General features: G+C 41.0%; 1 long non-coding RNA gene and 1 pseudogene across 1 annotated transcript in view; one reads left to right on the top strand and one right to left on the bottom strand.

Annotated features, from left to right (window-relative positions):
- The window catches only part of LOC144576996 (uncharacterized), a 108,499-nt gene that overhangs the window by 23,021 nt on the left and 58,475 nt on the right, over nt 1–27,003 (top strand). The window lies entirely within an intron of this gene.
- LOC108592418 (mitochondrial import receptor subunit TOM5 homolog pseudogene) lies at nt 10,074–11,513 on the bottom strand (annotated as a pseudogene).

The raw sequence follows: 27,003 nt of genomic DNA, 5'->3' as shown, positions 1-27,003 counted from the left end.
AAGGTTTAAGACATTTACTCAAAATAGGATGACAAGTTATTATAAAATAATAGTGATTCATTTAGCCAAGGTGATAATTCAAAGTTTTTTTTTGTTGTTTGTTTTTTTTTTGAGACAGAATATCACTCTGTGGCTAGGGTGCAGTGGCGCGATCTTGGCTTACTGCAACCTTTGCCTCTCGGGTTCAAGCGATTCTTCCACCTCAGCCTCCGAATAGCTGAGATTACAGGTGAGTACCACCATGACTGGCTAATATTTTTGTAGTTTCATAGAGACAGGGTTTTGCCTTGTTGGCCAGGCTGGTCTTGAACTCCGGACCTCAGGTGATCTGCCCACCTTGGCCTCCCAAAGTGCTAGGTCAAAGATTTTAAAAAGCAAAAATCTTTACTCTTGGCTGTTAGAAGACACACATATCAAAAGAGTTTGAATACTTTAGTGTTTTCCTGGCCTTCACATTTGTGACACTGCACCATCTACAGTCGTTTGCATTATTTCCACCTCAAAGCCAGAACCCCAGCTGCATTTTAAGAACAGACACATCTCTGAGATTTTAAAATGTCCACGTGTAGCATTACACATATCAGTTTTTATCCATGGTCCTAGCTCATAATGCCCATTGCCCTTGTTATAGTCTTCTCTATAATAAAATTTTGGGTGTTTCAGGAAAGAGAATATTTCTGACTTTCTCCTGCCCTGCTTTCACCTGCCCCTAGACAGGACTCTCATATTCCCCTACCTTTCTGACTGTGAGTCTTAAGACCCTCATTTCAGAGAGGGTCATGTTCCATACTCTGGTGGAAGGAATACTGCACAGAGAGGCCAAGAAGAATCTGAACAGATAGGCCTTGCTGGGTTTAGATCATATCCTTTTTGTCCCATCACATTTTGACGTGCTTCAGTCATTGACAACCAATGAAGTCTCCATAAAAGGCCCAAAGGACAAGGTTCAGGGAACTTCCAGAGAGCTACACATGTGGGGGCTGACAGGAAGTTGCAGAAGTACTTATCCATGTGCCAGGAGGGTGATCAACACCAACTCCATGGGGACAAAAGCTCCTGTGCTCAGGACCCTTCCAGACCTCACTCTGTGTATGTCTTTGTTTGGCTGTTTATTTTTATTCTTTAAAATATCCTTCCTAATAAACTGGTAAATGTGTTTCCCTGATAAAATATCCTTCCCTAATAAACCGGTAAAAGTGGTTCCCTTTCTGTGAACCACTCTAGCAAATTAATCAAACCCAAAGTGGGGACCGTGGGAACCCCAACTTGAAGTCAGTTGGTCAGAAGTTTCAGAGATCTGGACATACAACTAGGAGGAAGGAGAGGACAGTTTTGTGGGACCGAGCCCTCAATCTGTGGGATCTGACACTGTCTCTGGGTAGACAGTATTACAGGATACCCAGCTGGTATCTGCTGCTTGGTGTGTGGGGAAACCCTCCACACCTTTGGTCACAAAGTCCTCTATGTTGATCATTGTGGTGGTGTGAGAGCAGAGGAAAAAACGTGGTTTGACAACATTTTTCCTACACACTACAGCAGGCCACAAAATTTGGCTCGACTTAAATAAAACTGAACAAAGGATGAGATAAATCCCACATTACATAAATCTTGCCTTTTGGTCTTCACAAACTTGGCAAAGGAAACTTGCTGACCCTTCCAAGACTTTTTACATCAAGTCCATTTGCCTAGGAAGCTCTCCCTAAGAAGAGCTGAGAGAGCTAAGCTAAGCTTGTCCTCCCCTAAGATGCAGCTCAGATCCACTTCTCCCAAGGTAAAGCCAGATAGGTCTTCCTTTCTGCTCCTGTAATGCCCTCCATATTTCTCACATATTTTTTGCACTTGTCATCTGTTTAATAACTATCTGATTACTTATCATTCTCTCCTACCTTTAAGGATAAAGATTTACTTTTACTCATTTAATTATCTCCCATACTGGGCAAAACAACTAATAGATACAAAAATGTTTGTTAATTAATTTATAGTCAGTATATAAACACATGGTAAAAATCTTCAGTTAAACAAATTCAAATGAATGATATAACATTTAAAAGTCATTTTTAAAGTTTGAAAATCAAAGTAATATACTGCCATGGTTTAAAAAGTCAGATGAAACCGTAAGGCTTATGATTAAAAAATGTGATTCCCTATCTTTGCTCATCTTTAACCTCAAACCCCTTCCCCAAACATTTTAGCCGTTCTGGCATTTACTTTCATTAAATAGATAATTTACTTGTATACTTACTCTTTTCAACCTATCAATTTTAGACATTATCTTTTGAATTTCTACTATGAAAGATGAGGATTTAGCCTCTTTCATCACTTTAGATCTCTACTTCTCCCCTAATCTAGTTAAAATATATTTTTTGACTAAATCAAAATTTACTGAGTTATTATGAATGTTGTTTACGGCTAAGCTAAGTAATATACCATGATTACATTTCCTTGTATACATTTTTCTTGCTGGAGATACTATTTTTCTTTTCTTTTTTTTTGTTATACGGTTATTTTTAATTGTTCTTGATGAGATATTAATTTTTTTTTTTTTGCTAAATTCTCTCGCTCTCTCTCTCTCTCTTTTTTTTTTTTGATGGAGTCTCACTCTGTCACCCAGGCTGGAGTATAGTGGCACAATCTTGGCCCACTGCAACCTCCCTCCGGAGTTCAAGCAATTCTCCTGCCTCAGCCTCCCAAGTACCTGGGATTACAGGTGTGCACCACCATGCCTGACTAATTTTTGTCTTTTTAGTAAAAATAGAGTTTTGCCATGTTAGTCAGGCTGGTCTCAAACTCCTGACCTTAGGTGATCTGCCACCTCGGCCTCCCAAAGTGTTGGGATTACAGGTGTGAGCCACCATGCCCCACCAATTTGCTCAATTCTCTATATCACTTTTTCTATATGATTAAATATAGTCAGATAATTTATGTGTTCCATTTATTTTCCTGAACAGGTAGCTCCAGAAGCCCTCTACTTTCCTAGTCTAATCTTTATTCATGCTGAACAGCTGCCATTCTAGGATTACCCTTTATCACCATCTTGAGGATTCTCTTAGACTCTGCTGTTTATTTCCTCTTTTTACCTTTTTGTTATTATTTTTTCTTTTTTCGAGTTTGTATCTCCATGAAAAATATATTTTCTCCTTTAAGAATCCAAGGTCTTTCTCTTTTTTGAGTTTGCTCCTTTTCTTTTTCCTTTTTTTTTTTTTTTTTGAGACACCTCCAACTCTTGGACTGAAGGGATCCTCCTGCCTCAGCCTCCTGAATAACTATGACTGCTGGCACATGCCACTATGCCCAGGTATTTATTATTATTGTTTTTTTGTGGAGACAGGGTTTTTTTTTTGGACTCCCAAAGTGCTGGGGTTACGTGTGTCCACTGTGCCCAGCCTCAGTTTACTCTCTCATTTTGGTGGCACACATCCTATAGTAGCTTTCCAAAACAAAGTTATGCAAAGTAATTTTTTGGAGACTTTGCAAGTCTCAGTATGTCTTAATTTTCCTTTCATACTTGATTGGTAGTTCTCCAGATATAGAATTCTAAGTTACAAAAAAGTTTTACACAGGATTTTTAAGGCATTGCTACTTTATATTTCTAATGTTTGTTGTTAAGGCATTTAATATCATTCCAATTACCTCTCTATCCCTTGTATGATACTATCATTTTTCCTTTAAAGCTGGAGCATACTTTCTTTATCTCCTAGTGTTCTTTTTTTCCTTTCCTTTCCTTTTTTTTTTTTATTTTGAGACAGGATCTTGCTCTGTTGTCCAGGCTGGAGTGCAGTGGTGCCATCTTAACTCACTGCAATGTCCACCTCCCAGGCTCAAGCCATTCTCCTACCTCAGCCTCTTGAGTGGCTGGGATTACAGGCTCCTGCCACCACACCAGGCTAATTTTTGTGTTTTTTTTAAGTAGAGATAGGGTTTCATCATGTTGGCCAGGCTGATCTTGAACTCCTGATCTCAAATTATCCTCCCATTTCTGCCTTCCAAAGTGCTGGGATTACAGACATGAGCCACCATGCCCAGCCAGTTTTGATCTTTTTAAATGGGGTCTTGCTATGTTGCTGGTCTTAAATTCCTGGACTTGAGTGAGGCTTCTGCTTCAGCCTCCCAAAGTGCTGGGATTACAGTTGTGAGCCACCATGCCCAGCTGAGTTTATACTTTTAAAACAATCATTTGTTCTCATTGGGGCCAGATGTAGTGGCCTGTAATCCCAGCACTTTGGGAGGGTGAGGTAGGTGGATTACTTGAGGTCAGGAGTTCGAGACCCGCCTGGCCAACATGGTAAAACCCCATCTCTGCCAAAAAATACCGCCCCCTCCAAAAAAAATTATCCAGGCGTGGTTGTGCATGGCTTTAGTCCCAGTTACTCAGGAGGCTGAGGTGGGAGAATCACTTTAACCCAGGAGATAGAGGTTGTAGTGAGTTGGGGTCATGCCACTGCACTCTAGCATGGGTGACAGAGGGAGACCCTGTCAAAAAGATAAAAAAAAAACACAATAATTTATTCTCATTGTATTGACGTTTTGGGAGAGGAGAATATATTATGTTAGAACTGGCTCAATTGGCCAGAAATTAAAACATTGAAATGATAACATCAATGGTGATAAGATTGTGGTGAAATCTTATGTGGGAAGTCTATTGTGGGAACACATATATTGTTGATATCAGTTTAAAGTAATATAATTCATTTACAATATAGAAATCTGTTGCTATTTTTTTTGTTTGTCTATTTTGAGACAGAGTCTCGCTCTGTTGCCTAGGCTGGAGTGCAATGGGGTGATCTTGGCTCAGTGCACCGGCTGCCTCCCAAGTTCAAATGGTTCTCCTGCCTCAGTCTTCAAAGTATTTGGGAGTATAGGCACCTGCCACCACACACTGGCTAATTTTTATATTTTCAATAGAGATGGGGTTTTATCATGTTGGCCAGGCTGGTCTCTAACTCCTGATCTCAGATCATCCACCCATCTCGGCCTCCCAAAGTGCTAGGATTACAGGGGTGAGCCACCATGCCCAGCCTGTTGCTATAGTTTTAATATGTCTCCCAAAAAGCATGTTTTGGAAACTTAACCCTCAATGCAAGTGTTGGGAGGTGGGGTCTAATTGGAGGCATTTAGGTCATGAGGGCTCCAACCTCATGAGTGAATTAATGCCAATTATAACAGGGTTTGACGCTGCAACTTTGCTCTCTTGCTCTCTCTCGTCCTCTCCTGCCCTTCCATCTTCTGCCAAAAGATGATGCAGCACAAAGGCCCTCTTCAGATGCTGAACCCTCAGTCTTGGACTTCCTAGCCTTGAAATTGTGAAAACTAAATCTCTGTACTTTATAAATTACCCAGTGTCAGGTATTCTGCTATAGCAGCACAAAATGAATTAAGACATCTTGAGTCATAAAAATGCTTTGACTTTTATTTTATTATTATCATGATTATTTTTTGAGAGGGAGTTTTGCTCTTGTCACCCAGGCTGGAGTGCAATGGCACGATCTCTGCTCATTGCAACCTTGGCCTCCTGGGTTTAGGTGATTCTTCTGCCACAGCCTCTGGAGTAGCAGGGATTACAGGTGCACACCACCATGCCCAGCTAATTTTTTTTTTTTTTTTTTTTCGTATTTTTAGTACAGACGAGGTTTCACAATGTTGCCAGACTGGTCTCGAACTCCTGACCTCAGGTGATTCACCTGCCTAGGCCTCCCAAAGTGCTGGGGTTACAGGTGTGAGCCACCATGCCTGGCCAATGTGTTGACTTTTAATTGGCTATCCTATGAAATTATTGTAAACAAAAACGGATGTTTATCTTTTTTTTTTTTTTTTTTGAGACTGAGTCTTGCTCTGTCGCCAGGCTGGAGTGTAGTGGTGCAATCTCAGCTTACTGCAACTTCCGTCTCCTGGGTTCAAGTGATTCTTCCAACTCAGCCTCCCGAGTAGCTGGGACCACAGCACGTGCCACCATGCCTGGCTAATTTTTGTATTTTTAGTAGAGACGGGGTTCATCATGTTGGCCAGGATGGTCTCTACCTCTTGACCTCATGATCTGCCCACCTCGGCCTCCCAAAGTGCTAGGATTACAGGCGTGAGCCACTGTGCCTGAGCTGGATGTTTATCTTAATGAAAAATTAAAGGCATAAAAATTTCCAGCAACCCCAGAATGTTCAAATTTAGTAGATTCTAGCATATCCAGTTGATAATATTATATAGTAATTATTTTAAAATATGAGGCCAGGCGCAGTGCCTCATGCCTATAATTCTAGCACTTTGGGAGGCTGAGGCAGGAGGATGACTTGAGCCCAGGAGTTTTAGACCAGCCAGGGCAACATAGTAAAACCTCGACTCTATAAAAAAATACAAAAAATATGAATTACATTTTAAATCAAACATAACAATAAGTGCAACGAAAAGGGAACAAACATGTTCTTGTGGTTAAGCAATGTAAACTTTATATTTCTATTAAGGGAACATGCAAAAACAAAACCAGTTGTTTTAATGAGGTATAATTAGGAAGGTTTTATTTTTCTTTGTTTCTTTCTTTTTTTTTTTCTTAGAAACAGGGTCTTTCTCTGTCACTCAGACTGGATTGCAATCATAGCTCAGTATAACTTCAAACTCCTAGGCTCAAGGGATTCTTTTGCCTCAGCCTCCTGAGTAGCTGAGACTATAGGTGTGTGCCACCAAGCACAGCCAATTTTTTTATTTTTAGTAAAGACAGGGACTCTCTATGTTGCCCAGGCTGGCCTCAAACTCTTGTCCTCAAACAACCTTAACCCCCACATTGTTTCTCTTTCTTTCTCTCTTTCTCTCTCTCTTTCTTTCTTTCTCTTTCTTTCTTTCTTTCTTTCTTTCTTTCTTTCTTTCTTTCTTTCTTTCTTTCTTTCTTTCTTTCTTTCTCTTTCTCTTTCTTTCTTTCCTTTTTTTAAAAAAATTCTTTTATGTTGTTATAGAAATGTTTCCATAATTAAAAGAAAGAAAGAAAGAAAAAAAAAAACCTCAAGCCCAAAGCTGACAAAAAATCTTAGTGATTGTGCCTACCAGGCCCCTTAGATGAAGATGAAAACTAAACCATTCAGCCAAACATATGAAAGTTTCAGAACAGCCAGGTCTTTGATGTTGAGTAGACTAAACAACCAGATGTTTGACTGAAATTTCCGTTTTCATCTGAAAGGCTGACATCATGCAACTATAGCCTGAGTTCATAACTGATGTCAGTTACCATAAGGTTCAGTGAATTGTTAACATGGCCCCAGGCAGCTCTCTTGGCCTTCCTCATTTGGTGTTCAAAAATACTGTCTTTGACTTGCTCTTAGCTTTAGGTATTACCATAACTCTATTATTATTCGTCATTATCTAAAGAATAAAGGCTAAACTGCTTAACCCTTCATAATGTGGCTCCAACTGACTTCACCAGCCATATCTCTAATCATTTCCTTCTCTGACAACGTCTATATTCTCTAGATGCTAAAGATACAGTCACTGACCCTCAAAATACTCATAGTTTTATTGTTGGCTAGGGAATACCACTGTTATCGTTCCCGTAGCTACTATGTGCTAGAGTGCTAGGGCTTTGTATACACTATTGAGTTTAATCTTCACTGTAACCTCTTGTGGCATTATGATGTTCATTTTACCAATGAAGAAAGCAAGGCTCAGAGAAGTAAACTGTCTTGCTCAAAGTCATAACCACTAAGTAACAGAGCCAAGACTAAGCCTATTGGATTCCAAAGCCCGTGCTTTTAATTACAACACCACAGAGACATGTATTCTAATACATTTACTAAGGTATTTTGGTGGCTACACTGGAATTAGGGAGAGAATGAGAACTATGAAGTGACAGGAAACAGGTGGAAATAGCCAAAATTTTAGTCCAAGAACCATTTATAGAGTGCCTGATATGTGCTGGACCCTATTAATGAGCTTTGTCATTGTTGTTATCTGTTACAGTGATCTGTGATCAGTGGTCTTTGATGTTACCACTGAAATTGTTTTGGGAGTGCTACAAGCTGTGCCCATATCAAATGGTGAACATAATCAGTAAATGTTGTATGTGTTCTGACTGCTCCACCAACCAGCAGTCCCCTGTCTCTCTCTCCCCTCAGGCCTACCTATTCCCTGAGACACAACAATATTGAAATTAGTCCGGGCTGGGCACGGTGGCTCATGCCTGTAATCCCAGCACTCTGGGAGGCCGAGGCGGGCAGATCACAAGGCAGGAGATCGAGACCATCCTGGCCAACATGGTGAAACCCCTTCTCTACTAAAAGTACAAAACTTAGCTAGGCATGGTGGCACACACCTGTAATCCCAGCTACTTAGGAGGCTGAGGCAGGAGAATTGCTTGAACCCAGGAGGTGGAGGTTGCAGTGAGCCAAGATTGCATCACTGCACTCCAGTCTGGTGCCTGGCGACGGAGCGAGACTCTGTCTCAAAAAAAAAAAAAAAGAAAGAAAGAAATTAGGCCAACTAATAACCCTATGATGGTGTCTAAGTGTTCAAGTGAAAGGAAGAGTCGTATGTCTCTCACTTTGCTTTGATTATCCATTTTAAATCTTTTGATATTTGTTTATTTAGTTTTGAGATACAGTCTTGCTCTGTCACCCAGGCTGAAGTGCAATGGCACGATCTTAGCTCACTGCAACCTCTGCTTCCCAGATTCAAGCAATTCTCCTGCCTCAGCTTCCTGAATAGCTGGGATTACAGATGTCTGCCACCATGCCTGGCTAGTTTTTTGTATTTTTAATAGAGAAGGGGTTTCACCATGTTGGCCAGGCTGGTCTTAAACTCCTCACCTCAGGTGATCCACCCACCTCAGCCTCCCAAAGTGCTGGGATTACAGGCATGAGCCACTGCACCCGGCCATATTTATTTACTTTTTGTAGAGATGAGGTCTTATTGTGTTGCCCAGGCTTATCTTGAAATCTTGAGCTCAACTGATCCTCCTGCTTGGGGCTCCCAAATTGTTGGGACTACAAGCATGAGCCACCGTGCCCAGCCTATTTAATTTTTTGTAGAGATGGGGTGGGGGAGGTCCTTGCTATGTTGCCCAAGCTGGCTTGAACTTCACTGGGATTATAGGAGTGAGCCAGTGTGCCTGGCCATTTCTCACTATAAATCAAAAGCTAGAAATTATTATTCAATGAGGAAGGCATGTCAAAAGCAGAGATAAGCTGCAAACTAGGCCTCTTGTGCCAGTTTGCAAAGTTGTGAATGCAAAGAAAAGGTTCTTGAAGGAAATTAAAAGTGTTGATGGGCATAGTGGTATACACGTGTAATCCCAGCTACTTGGGAGACAGACCAGAGGATCACTTGAGGCCAGGACTTTGAAACCAGCCTGGGCAAGATTTGTAAATAAAGTGCTACTCCAGTGAACACATGAATAATAAGAAAGCAAAACTGTCTTACTGATGATACGGAGAAAGTAGGAGTGATCTGGATAGAAGATCAAACCAGCCACAACAAGCCTTTAAGGCAAAGCCTTATCCAGAGCAATTCTATGAAGCCTATGGGGAGGTGAGGAAGCTTCAGGAGACAAGTTTGAAGCTAGAAGAGGTTGGTCCATGAGGTTTAAAAAAAGAAACCAGGCCTGGCACGGTGACTCACACCTGTAATCCTAGCACTTTGGGAGGCCGAGGCAGGCAGATCATGGGGTCAAGAGATTGAGACCATCCTGGCCAACATAGTGAAATCCCATCTCTACTAAAATACAAAAATTAGCTGGGCATGGTGGCATGTGCCTGTGGTCCCAGCTACTCAGGAGGCTGAGGCAAGAGAATTGCTTGAACCTGGGAGGTGAAGGTTGCAGTGAGCCAAGATCACGCCACTGCACTCCAGCCTGGCGCCTGGCAACAGAGCGAGACTCCGAAAAATAAAATAAAATAAAAAATAAAAAAATTAAAATTTGGGTGAAGTCTTCCTAAAAAGTTATTAAAAAATAAAGAAAAGAAACCATATCCATGACATAAAAATACAAGGTGAAGCAGCACGTGCTGCTGAAGAAGCTGCAACAAGTTATGCAGAATACCTGGCTGAGATAGTGTTGAGGCTGGGTACACTAAAAGGCAGATTTTTTCTCTTTTTCTTTGACATCACTGATCTGAAGGCAAAACAACAGATTTTCAGTGAGGATGAAACAACCTTCTATTGAAAGAAGACTTATACAGCTAGACAGAACTTATAACTAGGACTTATACAGCTAGACAGAAGTCAGTGCCTGGCTTCACAGCTTCAAGGGAGTGGCTGACTCTCTTGCTAGGTGCTGATGCAGCTAGTGACTAAGTTGAAGCCAGTTCCTCATTGATCATTATGAAAATCCTAAGGCCTTTGAGAATTATGCTCTCTACTCTCCCTGTGTTCTAGAAATGAAACCACAAAGTCTGGATGAGAGCACATCTCTTTTTTACAGTATGGATATATATATCTCCACAGTGTGTGTGTGTGTGTGTGTGTGTGTGTGTGTGTGTGTGTGTGTGTATTTTTGTTTTTTAGATGGAGTTTTGCTCTGTTGCCCAGGCTGGAATTCAGTGGTGTGATCTTGGCTCCTGGAGTCAACTGATTCTCCTGTCCCAGCCTCCCAAGTATCTGGGATTACAGGCACATGCCACCATGCCTGGCTAATTTTTGTATTTTCAGTAGAAAAAGGGGTTTGCCACGTTGGCCAGGCTGGTCTTCAACTTCTGACCTCAAGTGATGTGCCTGCTTCCTTTGGCCTCCCAAAGTCCTGGGATTATATACGTGAGCCACCTTGCCCGGCCTGTATGTATTTTTTGAGACAGGGTCTTACTCTGCGATTCAGGCTGGAGTGTAGTTGTGCAATCACAGCTTACTGCAGTCTTGATCTCTTGGGCCAAGTGATCCTTCCACTTCAGTCTCCCAAGTAGCTGGGACCACAGGTATGTGCTACCACACCCAGCTAATTCTTTATTTTTTATACTTCCTAATAGTTTTATATTTTAGCTATAAAGGTCAGTTACCAGAGCCAAATTTGCTCTTAAGAAGCAGAATTTTTATGTCCATTCAAAGAGTCTCTTATAACTTCCTGGGCCTTTTCACTGGCATAGAGGAGTAGAAAATTCATGATAATGCATTCACATGGGATGCCCAATCTTCATATTCTGTCCAGTTTCTTCTTCTTCTCTTCCTCCTCCTCCTCCTCCTCCTCCTCCTCCTCCTCCTCCTCCTCCTCCTCCTTCTTCTTCTTCTTCCTCCTCCTCCTCCTCCTCCTCTTCTTTCTTCTTTCTTCTTCTTCTTTTTTTCTTTTATAAAGACGAGGCTTCACCATGTTGGTCAGGCTGGTCTTTAACTCCCAACCTCAGGTGATCCACCCGCCTTGGCCTCCAAAGTGCTTGGATTACAGGTGTGAGCCACCACACTCAGCCTCTATCCAGTTTCTTTAAGATAAAAGATGTGACTCACAGTAGGGCCACATAGATGAGGAAGTTCCGTATGGAAGAGATCACATCCTTGTATGTCTTCCATTTCATCCCCTCCAGGTCCAGCTTCAGTGTGAGGCCCTCAGTCTGGAACATCATGGCTCTGACTCACCAGCCTTCAGCCACTGTACTCTGCTGTCAGTAGTTGCCTTGCCTCCAAACTCAATTTTTGTTTTAATTTTTGAGACAGAGTCTTGCTCTGTCACCCAGGCTAGAGTGCAATGGTGCAATCTTAGCTCACTGCAACCTCTGTCTCTCAGGTGGCAATTCTCCTGCCTCAGCCTCCCAAGCTGGGATTACACCTGCATGCCACCATGCCTGACTAATTTTTGTATTTTTTTTTCTCTTAGTAGAGACAGGGTTTTGCCATGTTGGCCAGACTGGTCTCGAACTCCTGACCTTAGGTGATCAGCCCGCCTTGGCCTCCCAGTGCTGGGATTACAGGTGTGAGCCACTATGCCCGGCAAATTTTTTTTTTAATTATTTTTTGTAGAGACAAGATCTTGCTATGTCACCCAGGCTGATCTCAAACTCCTGGCCTCAAGAGATACTCCCGACTCCAATTCCTAATGCTGGAATTAGAGGTGTGAGCCGTTGTTCCTGACCTGTACTGAATTTTTTAGTCCACTGTTGAGACTTATTGATCAGAAAAAAGAGATTCCAAAAGGTTTCTGAGAAGAAGGAGGAGGAGGAGGAGAAGGAGGAAGAAGAAGAGGAAGAGGAAGAAGGAGGAGAAGCAGAAGCGGAACCAGCAGAAGCAGCAGCAGAAGAAGAAGAGGAAGAAGAAGAAGAAGAAGGAGGAGGAGGAGGAGGAGGAGGAGGAGGAGGAGGAGGAGGAGGAGGAAGAAGAAGGAGAAGGAGGAAGAATAAGAGGGAGAAGGAGGAGAAGAAGAAGGAGAAGAAGAAGGAGAAGGAGAAGAAGAAGGAGAAGAAGGATTACTGCTTATGTTCATTCACAATGCATTTACTCGCCCAAGAGCTCTAAAAGAGATGTAGAAGGAGATGAATGTTGTTTTCATGCCTGCTAATACAACATCCTTTCTGCAGCCCATGGATCAAGGAGTAATTTAAACCTGCAAGCCTTATTTTTTACAATTACATTTCGTAAGTCTATAGCTACCATAGATAGTATTCTCCTGATGGATTTGGGCAAAGTACATTGAAAACCTTCTGGAAAGAATTCACCATTCTAGATGCCATTAAGAATATTTGTGGTTCATGGGAGGAAGCCACAATACCAACATTAACAGGAGTTTGGAAGAAATTGATTCCATAACTTGTGGATGACTTTAGGGGTTCAAGAATTCTGCAGATGTGATGGAAATAGCAAGAAAACTAGAATTAAAAATGGAACCTGAAGATGTGACTGAATTGCTGCAATCTCATGATAAAACTTAAATGGATGCAGAGTTGCTTCTTATGGATGAGCAAATAAGTGATTTCTTTTTCTTTTACTTTTGAGGTAGAGTCTTGCTCTGTCACCCAGGCTGGAGTGCAGTGATATGATCTCTGCTCACTACAGCCTTAACCTCCCAAGCTCAAGCGATTCTCCTGCCTCAGCCTCCCGAGTAGCTGGGATTACAGGTGTCCACCACCATGCCTGACTAATTTTTGTATTTTTAGTAGAGATGGGGTTTCACCATGCTGACCAACTGGCCTCGAACTCCTGACCTCAAGTGATCCTCCTGCCTCGGCCTCCCAAAGTGCTAGGATTACAGGTGTGATACACCATGCCTGGCCTCTTTATTTATTTATTTTTAAATAGAGACAGAGTCTTGCTATGTTGCCCAGGTTGGCAATCATGGCTCACTGCAACCTTGACCTCCTAGGCTCAAGCCATCCTCCTGCTTCAGCCTTCCAAGTAACTATTACTACATGTGTGCACCATCATACTCAGCTAATTAAAAAGAATGTTTTTGAGGAGATGGGGGTCTCACTATGTTGCCCATGCTGTTTAGAATGGTCAAGCTCAAGTGATTCACTCACTTTGGCCTTGCAAAGTTCTGGGATTACAGGTGTGTACCATTCTGTCTAGCCAGAAAGTGGTTTCTTGAGATGGAACCTACTCCTGATGAAGATACTGTGAACATGGTAGAAATGACAACAAAGGATTTAGAATAGGGCATAATTTAGTTGATAAAGCAGCAGCAGGGTTTGAGAGGACTGAGTCCAATTTAAAAAGATATTCTACTATTGGTAAAATGGTATCAAATAGTGCTGCATACTACAGATAAATCTTTCATGAAAGGAAGTGTCAATTCATGTGGCAAATGCTACATTGTCTTATTTTAAGAAATTGTTACAGCAACCCCACCTGTTAGCAGATACCACCCTGATCAGTCAGCAGCCATTAACATCAAGGCTTCACCAGCAAAAAGATTATGTCTTGCTGAAGGCTCACATGATTGTTAGCATTTTTTTTTTAGCAATAAAGTATTTTTAGGCCAGATGTAGTAGCTCACACCTGTAATCACTTTTGGAGGCAGAGGTGGGCCAATCACTTGAGCTCAGGAGTTTGAGACCAGCCTGGGCAACATGGCGAAACCCCATCTCAGGCCAGGAGTGGTGGCTCATGCCTGTAATTCCAGCACTTCAGGAGGCTGAGGAGGGCGAATCACTTGAGGTCAGGAGTTTGAGACCAGCTTAGCCAACATGGCAAAACCCCGTCCCTACTAAAAATATAAAAAATTAGCCAGGCATGGTGGCACATGTCTGTAATCCCAGCTACTCAGGATGCCGAGGCAGGAGAATTGCTTGAACCTGAGAGGCGGAGGTTGCAGTGAGCTGAGATTGTGCCACTACACTCCAGCCTGGGCAACAGAGTGAGAGTATATCTCAAAAAAATTTTTAAAAGTTCTACAAAAAATACAAAAATTAGCCAGGTATGGCAGCACATACTGTGGTCCCAGTTACTCGGGAGGCTGAGGTGGGAGGATCACTTGAGCCCAGAAGGTGGAGGCTGCAGTGAGCCAAGATCACACCACTACACTCCAGTCTGGGTGACAGAGCCAGACGCTGTCTCAACAACAAACAAGAAAAAGAAAGTATTTTAAAATTAAGATAAGTACTTTTTTTCTTTCCTTTTTTTTTTGAGACAGAGTTTTGCTTTTGTTGCCGAGGCTAGAGTGCAGTGGCATAATCTTGGTTCACTGCAACCTCTGCCTCCTGGGTTCAAGCGATTACCCTGCCTAAGCCTCCCAAGTAGCTGGGATTACAGACACCCGCCACCACACCTGGCTAATTTTTGTACTTTTAGTAGGTTTTCACCATGTTGGCCAGGCTGGTCTTGAATTCCTGACCTCAGGTGATCCACCTGCCTCAGACTCCCAAAGTGCTGGAATTACAGGTGCGAGCCACCGTGCCTGGCCGTTAAGTATGGTTTTAAAGACAGAATGCTATTGTGCACTTAATAGATTATAGTATAGTGTAAACATAACTTTCTATGAACTGGGAAACCAAAAAATTTGTGCGACTCACTTTATTGCAATATTCACTTTATTGTGATATATGCTTTATTATGGCGGTCTGGAATTGAACCCAGAATATCTTTGAGGTATGCCTCTCTACCATATTTTAAAGATAGAGCTTAGTAAGATTTTGCTGACAGGTCAAATTCAAGTATGAAAGAGTAGAATCAAAGGTTATACCAAGGTTTTACCATAAGGGAATGAAAGACTAGAATTGTTTACTTGGAAGAATGAGGCTGAGTAAGCAGCAGTATTTGAGGGAAAGATCTGAAGCTGTTTGGACATGCCAAGCTTTATATGCATTTTAAATATTCAGATGGAGCTGCTAAGTAGGCAATTTGATACATGAGTTGTAGTTCAGTGGAGAGATCCAGGCTAGAGATAAAAATGTGGGACTTATCAGTATGTAGATGAAATTTGAGCTCACAGGACTGAACGAGGCCACCCAGGGAGTGAGTCCATACAAGAGAAAAGTGCAAGAGCTGAGCTTCACAAACTCCAACATTTAGAGGTCAGTATATGGGCAAGCAGAAAGGGAGACTGAGGGGGAATTATTAAAATTAGATTAAGTGAAAAAAGCCAGGCACGGAAAGACAAATATTGCATGTTCTCACTCATATGTCAGACCTATAAAATGTTGATCTCATAGAGGCAGAGAGTGGAATGATAGTTACCAGAGGCTGGGTAAGGATAGGAGGATGCAGAGAGATTAGTTAATGGATACAAACATATGGTTAGATAGAAGGAAAAAGTTATACAGTTTGGTAGCACAGTAGGGTGAATATAGTTAACACCAATGTACTGTATATTTCAAAACAGCTAGAAGAGAAGATTTGAAATGTCTTCTCTTTCATTTCATTATTTACACATTGTATGCGTGATTTGATCATTACATATTGTATGCATGTATCAAAGTATGATATGTACTGCACAAATATGTACAATTATGTATCAATAAAAAAGCAAAAAAAGTAATTTGCACACGTCTAAAAAAATAGAAAGAAAACAAGGAGAGAGTATATTCTAGAAGTCAAATGAAGGAGGTGCTTCTAGGAAAAGGGAGTAATCAATTCAATCATGTGCTGCTGGGAACTGACCCCAGAACTTGACAACATGGAGGCCATTTGTGATCTTGACAAAAGCAATTCCAATGGGATATTGGGTCACAGCCAGATTGGAAAAGTCTGAATGAGACTTAGAGGAAAGCAAGTGGAAACTGTGAGATTAGATGAGACTTTTGAGGAGTTTTCAGTAAAGTGGAGCAGAAAATAGGATTGAAATTGGAAGGGTATGTGAAGTCATGGGAGGGTGATTTTTAAAATGGGAGAAATAATAGCACTTGCGTGTGTGTGTTTATGTGCTTATAGGAATGGCCTAGTACAGGGTTTCTCAGTTTGGCACTACTGACATTTTGGGCAGAATAATTCTTTGTTATGAAGGGCGGTCCTCTGCACAGTAGCATGTTTAGAAACATTCCTAGCATTCTATCCACTAGAGGCCAGTAGCATGCCCTGCCTCTTTCCTGGGTTGTGATAACCGCAAAAGTCTCCAGACGTTGCCAAATGTCCCTTGTGGAAGGGGGATGGCAAAATTACTCCCGATCTAGTAAAATAAAATAAAATAAAAAATTTTGCTCTGCTCATGTACCCCAAAACCTAAAATCCAATAAAAAATTAAAAAAAAATTTTGATGATGCAGAATATAGAATGGGAGAATTGCTGGGAGAAGAAATTTCTTTGAGTTGATGAGAAGGGATGGAATCTACTGCACAATAAGAAGAATGAGTCTGCTAGGATCACAGACTCATCCACATTAACAGAGAAAGCAGAGGTGTGAGCACAGATGTAGCTAGGGGCTAGATGGGGTGGTGAGAACGTATGGAAGTTTTCCTGTAGTTGTCTTTGTTTTCTCAGTGAAATAAGAAGCAAAGTAAGCAGCTGGAAAAGAAGCACTGCAAAAGAGCATTTGCAGGAAAAAACAAAAAAAAATCAAAAGGAGGTATTGAAGGTTTTAGGAGACAGGAGATCTGATGGAGGTCATCTCAGAGAATGAGACGTAAAATGGACTGGAGAAATACACTGTAATTGCTAAGCAACTTTACTATTCAGCAGTAAAGACTCATTAAGTGTAGAGTAAGACTAATTAACGTTGTTATGTATTTTTCTCCAGTCCTACTCAGGGTCTTAGTTCCGGTACTGAGTAAGCAGAGAGTTGGATATAAGCATGACAGCAGATTTGCCAAGAGAGTACCATGAAGTGAAGGGAGCAAGGGAGTCCTGGAGATATGCAAGGGAGTGATTATAATGATTGACCATGATATTTTCGCTGGGTATGGAAGAACTAAGAACAAAGGGATGGAAGATTGTGAAAAGGAATGCGGTAGGATCATCAGTGGAATATAGGTCCCTGTGAGATTGAAAGATTATTGGAGTTGATATTAAATAAAGTTAGCTGGAAATATAAAAAGTCAGAGGGTGAGATCCTTGAAATTGAAACTATTGAGAGACACATTTATTGGTAGGGACAATGTCTAGGGTATGGACATGGTTGTGAGTTTCATGGGAATGGTCACAAAAGCAGATTCACAGAGACATAGTGATTCTGATTCTGGGTGCTAAGGAGTGACAGCAAGACCTTACTGCAGTAACTAACATAAACGGTCACTAACTTCCACTCTACCTTAGATGATCAGCTGAACTATTTATGGGACTATCACCCCCCCTTGCTAGTGACTGATTTAGGGATGGCCAAGTGGATAAGGGAAAGTATTATGGAGAGCTTCTGGAAAATATTTCCTTATTCTACAGAGAGAGAAAGTTCCTCTTCTTCCTCTGGATTTTGTGATGCCTGAAACCTCTGTCACCATCTTGTTACCAGCCTGAAGAGGAAGCTATCAGTGAAGATGGCAGATAAAGTGAAAGTACATGGGCTCTTTCTTTCTTTCCTTCTTTTTTTTTTTTTTTTTTTTGAGACTGGATTGTCCAGGCTGGAGTGCCATGGCTCCATCACAACTCACTGTAGCCTCAAATTCCTGGGCTCAAGTATCCTCCTACCTCAGCCTCCTGAGCAGCGGGGACTACAAGTGTGTGCCACCACATTCTGCTAATAATAATAACGAAAAAATGTAGAGATGTGGTCTTGCTATGTTGCCCCAGTTGCTGATCTCCTGGCCCCAAGCGATTCTCCTGCCTCAGCCTCCCAAAGTGCTGTGATTATAGACATGAGCCACCATGCCTGGCAAACAGAGACAGTAATCCTAAAGAAAATAGAGAGCCAAGGGAAGGGTCTTGGCAGGCTAAACAAACAAAAGGTTTATTTTGGTTTTGAGGGTAAGCATTTTTAAAAGAGAAATTCTTTTTCTCTGCCTTTTCCTGTAAGTAAAATTCCTATTGATTTCAAACATCTACTCATTCATTCAATAACTATTTACTAAGCACTTACTATGTGCCAATGAAAGTTATAGGAACTTAGGAAACAGTAATGAACAAAACAGAGAAACATTCCTAATGCCATAGATCTTTTGTCCTATTCAAGTCAAATAGTACCTTCTCCAAGATGTCTGCCTGAAGTCTCTCAATCACACTTACTATTTCCTTCTGCTTTTATGGCACATTGTACTATGTTAATGACATTTATCATAGTCTACTTCAAGTTGGAGGCATGCTTCAGGTGTTAAATATCTCCCTCACTACATCGAGGGGTTCTTGAATTTAGTGTCTATGTTATTAAACTCTCTCCCAAGAACAGAGTTGGTTTGGAGCAAGTACCAGTGGACCTTGTTTGAATGAGCAAATTATTCTGTCTACAGCCTAAAGGGGTTAGTCCTACATGGTGGAACTTTTATTGCAGCTGCTGCCAGACATTCATTTAGAGGAATTGGGAGCCAGTCTGTCATGGGCTTAGGCGATCTCGGAGCTGTATAGAAATGACATTCCCAATGAGTGATTATTACTGATAAGTGATAACAAAGTTCATTTGTGTGACTAAGGGCATAATAGGAAATGAAGGTCTGGATAATTCTATTATGAAATTCAATAGCTGTCCAGTTTAATGACTGTAAATGGCTCTTTGATGAAGAATGGAATGATGCCAATGAAAATGGTGACTGCAAGTATGAACATTTTTCTTTGGTTTAAACTTCAAAGACCAAATAACTGGGTCTTATATTCATTTGAATACTTCACAAATTATTGAAATTTAGTGGCAAGGTCTCTGATTTTCTTAAAAACAAAAAAAGAATTACTGTAAAAACCCAAAGCAATTGTTTCTGCTGGATGTCAAATGGTTGCTGTTTTGTTGCTACACAACCAACAGAGGGAGCCCTTGTTATAGAACCTAATAACTTCCTCACAGAGTTTGTACATTGGTAGAAAGCCAATGAAAGAACAGAAGAAATAAAAAGAATAGAGGAGTTAAGATATTAAACAGTTTGATTCTAAACTGTATTGTGAATCTGGAATCACTTTTATGAAACTGGGCTTGGGGGATGATGTTAAGTTACAGATATTTCAAAAGAGTATATATGTGTATTAGATTTTTAAAAAGCTCTTTACATACTGCCATAGTAATCATTTATTTTTAAAGCACACAATTATATTACTCTTCTGCTTAACACTCTCCAATGGCGTCTTCATCACTCATATGACAAATCCAACCTTATGGGGTTGTAAAGATTAAAGCAGATAATATATAGCATAGAGCCTGGCACACAGCTAAATTTTTAGTAAATTCTTAGCTATTATTTTTCCCTACTGTGCCTTTTATTGCACCGATCCTTCAGACTCGATGCTTTCCAAATGGCCCCATTCTTACTCTGGCTTTAATCTGCTTAACTCCCATCTTGTCTAGAGGTTTCAGGATCTCAGAAGTCTTGTCTGACAGTGCGGGTGCTCTTTTGGTACATATCATATTGTAATGATTTGCTCACATGTCTCTTCAACTTCAGAGCAGAAGTCATATCTCATAAGTTGTTCTGTCTCCAGGGCCTAATAATAGAGCAACAAACTGTCCAGGTTTTTTTTTTTTTTTTTTTTTTTTTAAAGAAAGAAAGAGAAAGAGAAAGGGGAAGAGAGAACAGGAGTCTCGTTCTATTGCCCAGGCCGGAATTCAATCTAAAAATAGGGATTAAAAACCTCTTTTATGCCGATAATTGTGCTTAACAGCAGAGACAGGAAGAAATAAGGGAAGAAAATTACAAACAAACAATATTTCATTTAAGTCTGTGAAAGGCTATGCAAATGCTGAAGAGTGATTTACTTCCAATTATGTGGGCACTTTCAAAATAGGTGTAATGTGATACTGAGAGAAATGCATGTTCTGTGGACCTGGGGTGAAGAATTCTATAGATATTCACCGAGTTTACTTGTTCCAGGTCTGAGTTAAAATGATAGATGTCCCTGTTAATTTTCTATCTTGTTGATCTGTCGAATATTAACATGTGGTGTCAAAGTCTCCCGCTATTATTGTGCGGAAGTCCAAGTCTCTTTATAAGTCATTAAGAAATTGTCTTATGTATCTAGGTGCTGCTATATTGGGTGCATATATATTTATAATCATTGACTCCTGTTGTTGCATTGATCCTTTTACCATTATGTAATGTCCTTCTTTGTTTCTTTTAGTCTTCGTTACTATTAAAGTCTATTTGTCAGAGACGAAAGTTAGAACTCCTGGTTTTTTTTTGCTCTCCATTTGATTGATAAGTCTTCCACCAACCCTTTGTTTTTGAGTCTTTGTGTGTCCTTGCTTATAAGATGGATCTGGATACAGCATACCGATGGGTTTTGACTTTTTATTCAATTTGCCAGTTTGTGTCTTTGATTGGGGCATTTAATCCATTTAAATTTAGGATTAACATTGATATTTGTGAGTTTAATATTGTTGTTTAATGCTAGCTGGCTATTTTTCCCATTAGTTGATATAGATTCTTCATTATGGAGATACTCTTTACCTTTTGGTAAGCTTTTGGGATGACTGATACTGGTTGTTCCTTTCTGTGTGTAATGCTTCTTTCAGAAGCTCTTGTAAAGCAGGCCTGGTGGTGATGAAATCTCTGAGTGCTTGCTTATTCGTGAAAAATTTTATTTTTCCTTCATTTATGAAGCTTAATTTGGCTGGATATGAGATTCTGGGTTAAAAATTCTTTTCGTTGAGGATATTGAATATTGACCCACACTCTCTTCTAGTTTGTAGGGTTTCTGCTCAGAGATCTGCTGTGAGTCTGATAGGCTTCCCTTTATGGGTAACCTGACCTTTCTCTCTAGCTGCCCTTAGAATTTTCTTTTTTATTTCAACCCTGGTGATTCTAACGTATGTTATTCTAAAGTATGTTATTATGTGTCTTGGGGTTGCTCTACTTGAGGAATATCTTTGTGGTGTTCTCTGTATTACCGGAGTTGAGTATTGTCCTGCCTTACTAGGTTAGGAAAGTTTTTTTGAATAATATCCTGAAGAATATTTTCCAGCTTGGATTCAGTCCCTTCATGACATTCAGGTACACCTATCAAACATAAATTAGGTCTTTTCACATAGTCCCATATTTCTTGGAGACTTTGCTCATTCCTTTTTACTCTTTCTTTTCTAATCTTGCCTTCTCATTTTATTTCATTAAGTTGGTCTTCAACTTCTGATATCCTTTCTTCTGCTTGATCAATTCGACTGTTAAAACCTGTGCATACTTCATGGAGTTCTCGTATTTTATTCTTCAGTTCCATTAATTCACTTATATTCCTCTCTAAATTGTCTATTCTCGTTAGGATTTCGTCAAACCTTTTTTCAAGGTTCTTAGTTTCTTTACATTGGGCTAGAACATGTTCTTTTAACTCACAGAAGTTTCTTATTATCCACTTTCTGAAGCCTAATTCTGTTAATGGAATGCACTCGTTCTCCATCAGGCCTTGTTCCCTTGTTGATGAGGAACTGTGATCCCCTGTAGAGGGAGAGGCATTCTGATTTTGGGTATTCTCAGCTTTTTTATGCTGGTTTCTTCCTGTCATTGTAAATTTATCCACCTGTCATCTTTGTAATTACCGACTTTCAATTTAGGTCTCTGAGTGGACGTCCAATTTTTGATTCTCAGAGCCAGAATCTGAGCAACCCACTGCACTGGCCAAAACAGTGGCGTTAAGATTCATGGTGCTTTTCTGCTCGGGAATCTCCGGTCTGGCTTCCTTCTTGAGTCTATTTTTCAATCAGCTGAAGAGGGAACTCTGCCTTCCCGGATTCCAAACTTCAACCAAAAGGGGATCCAGTCCTGTTTACTCTGCACCAAAAACCGGCACAGCACAGGCCAAACTGCCGCGCCAGCCACAAGAGTCGAGCTGGCAACCCGTGGGTCTCCTCCACTGGAAATCTCCTGGTCTATGAGCAACAAAAATTCATCTGAAAGTGTGGCGTCCTTTGGTTCTCTGCGCTTTCACTGGGAGCTACAGTCCTGAGCTGCTAGTAATCAGCCATCTTGGATCTCTCCAACTGTCCAGGTTTGCGTGGGATTGTTCCAGTTTTGTTTGTTTCATTTTTGGGGGGAATGGGGTCTTGCTATGTTGCCCAGGGCTGGGCTCAAGCAGTCCTTCCTTCTTAGCCTCCCAAGTAGCTGGGATTATGGGCCCACACCACCAGACCCCAGGCTATTTTTTGTTTTTTAGTTTTTTTTTTTTTTGAAAAAAGACATACACATTTACTACATTTTTTTTGGCAGAAATGAGGTCTTGCTATGTTGCCCAGGCTTTTCTTGAACTCAGCTCAAGTGATCCACCTCCCTTGACCTCCCAAAGTCCTGGGGTTACAGGCATGAGCCCATACAAATATATTATTACATGTACACGGGGAGAACCATAAAGTGATTACCCTGACGATCCCAGTTTTGGCATTGAAAATCTCATGTCCCTGGAACTCCTCAGTTCCAGGCAAACAAGGACAACTGGTCACCCTACCACAGATTCTAATACATAATAATAGTTCAATCAATACCTTTGTTTACCTAAGCAAATTATCTTTGATGAGTCACTTGTTTCCTGGGCTTAAGTCTCTCCAACTATAACCAAAAATTTTTAAACAAGATAATGTCTAAGTCCTATTTCAACTCTGATATTTTATTTATCAATCATTATTATTATTTCTTAGGGAGATATTCTCACTCTGTCACTCAGGCTGGAGTGCAGAGCTGTGATTATAGCTCACTGCAACTTCAGTCTCCTGGGCTCACGTGATCCTCTCCCTTCAGCCTCCAGAGAAGCTTGGACTGTAGGTACAGTATCACCATGTTTGGCTAATTTTTAAAAAATTTCTTTTCTTTTCTTTTCTTTCTTGAGACAAAGTCTTGGTCTGTCACCCAAGTTGGAGTGCAGTGGTGTGATCTCAGTTCACTGCAACCTCCGTCTTTTGGAATCAAGTGATTCTCCTGGCTTAGTCTCCTGAGTAGCTAGGATTACAGGCACCTGCCACCACGCCACCTAGCTCATTTTTGTATTTTTGGTAGAGATAAGGTTTCACCATGTTGGCCAGGCTAGTCTCAAACTCCTGACCTCTGGTGATCCACCTGCCTCAGCTTCCAAAGTGCTGGGATTAGTGGTGTAAGCCACTGAACCTGGGCCTTTTTTTTTTTTTTTAAATAAAAATTAAAAAAAGACAAGATCTCACTCTATCACCCAGCTGGAATTCAGTGGCACGATCACAGCTCACTTTAGCCTTGAACTCCTGACCTCAAGCGATCCTCTTGCCTTGGCCTCCCAAAATGCTGGGATTACAGGCATGAGCCCCCAAACCTGACCTTTTAATTATTTTTAGAGATGGGGTCTTGCTATAATCCCCAGGCTGGTCTTGAACTCCTGGGCTCAAGCAATCTTCCTGCCTTGGCCTCCCAAAGTGCTGCGATTACAGGTATGAGCCACCACATCCAGCCCAACTATGATGTTTTATAACTGGATATCACATTTATTGCCTGCCTACACTCATCATTTTACTTTACATTCAGGAAATCTTAAATGATCACCATTCTATTTTTTTTTAAAGCACTGCTAAAATAGTCATGGTAAATAAAAAGAGTAAGATATAAATCTCATGTATATTTATGGTATAATCCCAATTTTGCAAATATGTATATTTTTATGTTTAAGAGAAGAAAAGTGAATGGAATTGTGAACTTTTAAATTATAGTTTTTCCCACTTTCTACATTTTTAAAACTCTCTACAATAATTGTATGATTTTATAGGCAGCCAACAAGAGCTACAAAATACTTTATGCTGATGTGGCAGTGGTTATACTTTATTTATTTATTTGACAGAGTCACACTCCATTACCCAGGCTGGAGTGCAGTGGTGTGATCTCGGCTCACTGCAACCTCTGCCTCCGAGTTCAAGTAATTCTTAAGCCTCAGCCTCTCAAGTAGCTGGGTTACAGGCACACACCACCACGCCTGGCTAATTTTTGTATTTGTATTTTAATTAATTAATTAATTTATTTATTTATTTTGAGACAGTCTTACTCTACTGCCCAGGCTGAAGTGCAGTGGTACAATCTCAGGTGGTACAATCTCAGCTCACTGCAACCTCCACCTCCCAGGTTCAAGCGATTCTCCTGCCTCAGCCTCCTGAGTAGCTGGGATCACAGACACCACCACACCCAGCTAATTTTTTAATATTTTTGGCACAGATGAGGTTTCATCATGTTGACCAGACTAGTCTCGAACTCCTGACCTCAAGTGATCCACCTGCCTCTGCCTCCCAAAGTGCTGGGATTACAGGCATTAGCCACCACACCTGGCCTTATTTTATTTTTTGAGACAGTCTTGCTCTGTCATCCAGGCTGGAGTGCTCAAGCATCAGCCTCCTGAGTAGCTGGGATTATGGGCCCACACCACCAGACCCCAGGCTATTCTTTGTTTTTTAGAAAAAAGGCATACTCATTTATTACATTTTTTTTTTTTTGGTAGAAATGAGGTCTCATTTCTCAGCTCACTGCAACCTCCACCTTCTGGGTTCAAGCAATTCTCCTGCCTCAGCCTCTGAAGTAGGCTACAGGCATGCGTCACCATGCTTGGCTGATTTTCGTATTTTTAGTAGAGAGGGGGTTTTGCCATATTGGCCAGGCTGGCCTTGAACTCCTGACCTCAAGTAATCTGTCTGCCTCAGCCTCCCATAGTGCTGGGATTACAGGTGTGAGCCACTGTACCCGACTGGCAGTGGGTATACTTTAAATAATTATTTTTTAGAAAATTATTGTCTTTGCATGAAGTTGTTAACAAAACTTAAGCAACTTGGCTGGGTTCTCTGGCTCATTCCTGTAATCTCACGCTTTGGGAGGTCAAAGCAGGAGGATTGCTTGAGCCCAGGAGCTTGAGACCAGCTTGGGCAACATGGTGAGACCTTGCCTCAAAAAAAAAAAAAAAAAAAAAAGAACAAAAAAGAAAAGAAAAAAGAAGTAACTGACTTTATGTTTCCTTCAGTACAATGGTATTCAAACTTTAATGTAAGTCTGGGAGGGACCTGAAATTCTGCATTTCCAACAAGGTTCCAGATGATGACAGTGCTTCTGGTCTGTAGAACATATTTTGAGTAGGAGGCTTTAGGGTATATGAATTCTAATCCACATTTGACTACTTTTTAAAATAAATTAAAATATCCTGATAGCTTTCATTTAACACATTTGACTATTAATGTTAAAAATGTTTTAAACTCTCCATGCTATACACTGTTACTTACAAAAACATTAACTATCTCATTCTTTTGGCAGTGCTTCCCAAACTAACAAACCTGGGTAAATATGCGGAGCTGCTCTCAACTTTCTGAGAGCTGGTGGAGGACATATGGGAAACTGTGTAAAATCCTTGAGGCACAGTGGTTGGGAATTCCTGCCTTACAGTTAGTTGTCTTTTGTAAACAGGATGCCAAATGCATCAAAACCTCTCAGACCAACCAAAATCAGGATGCATTTCAAAACTCTCTGCAATGATTGTATGATTATTTGCTCAAAATATGTATTTACAAAAATATTGCCCATGACCAACCACATTCATTTCATAACTGACTAATGGGTCACTACCTTTAAAAACGTGGTCTAGCAGGGTGTGGTGGCTCACGCCTGTAATCCCAGCATTTAGGGAGTCCAAGGCAGGCGGATCGCCTGAGGTTGGGAGTTCCAGACCAGCCTGACCAACATGGAGAAACCCCATCTTTACTAAAAATACAAAATTAGCCAGGCGTGGTGTCACATGCCTGTAATCCCAGCTACTTGGGAGGCTGAGGCAGGAGAATTGCTTGAACCTGGGAGACGGAGGTTTCAGAGAGCTGAGATTGAACTGTTGCACTCCTGCCTCGGCAAAAAGAGTGAAACAGGATCATCAGAGGTCAGGAGTTTGAGACCAGCCTGGTGAACATGGTGAAATCCTGTCGCTACTAAAAAAAAAATTAGCCAGACATAGTGGTGGGGGTCTGTAATCCTAGCTACTTGGGAGGCTGAGGCAGGAGAATCATTTGAAATTGGGAGGGGAGGTTGCAGTGAGCTGAGATTGAGCCGTTGGACTCCAGTCTGGGCAAAGAGAGCAAAACTCTGTCTCAAAGGAAAAAAAAAAGACCCAAAAACATGGTCTAGACAATGTTGCTCAAAGTCAGATCTACAGATATTGATATCATTAATTCTAAGTCAAATCAAGGACAGACTTTTTTTTTTTTGAAACAGAGTTCTGCTCTGTTGCCTAGGCTGGTGTGCAGTGGCATGATCTCAGCTCACTGCAACCTCTGCCTCTGGGGTTCAAGTGTTTCTTTTGCCTCAGCCTCCCGAGTAGATGGGACTACAGGCATGCACCACCATGGCTGACTAATTTTTAGTAGAGATGGGGGTTTGGCATGTTGGCCAGGCTGGTCTCAGAGTCCTGACCTCAAGTGATCTACCTGCCTTGGCCTCCCAAAGTGCTGGGGTTACAGGTGTGGACCACTGTGACTGGCCTCAAACAGATTTTTAAACTTGCAGAATTCATTAAGTGGAAACCTGTGGATAAATTTTGTAGCAATGGGATATTGATTAATTTTTTTTGTATTTTTATTTTAAAAAATAGACACAAGGCCTTACTTCATTGGCCAGGTTGGTCTTGAACTCCTGTCCTCAAGCAACCCTCCCACCTCAGCCT

The sequence above is a fragment of the Callithrix jacchus genome, chromosome 7 (assembly GCF_049354715.1).
Source record: "Callithrix jacchus isolate 240 chromosome 7, calJac240_pri, whole genome shotgun sequence".
NCBI classification, from domain to species: Eukaryota; Metazoa; Chordata; class Mammalia; order Primates; family Cebidae; genus Callithrix; species Callithrix jacchus.
This window is presented reverse-complemented; position numbering and strand designations above follow the sequence as displayed.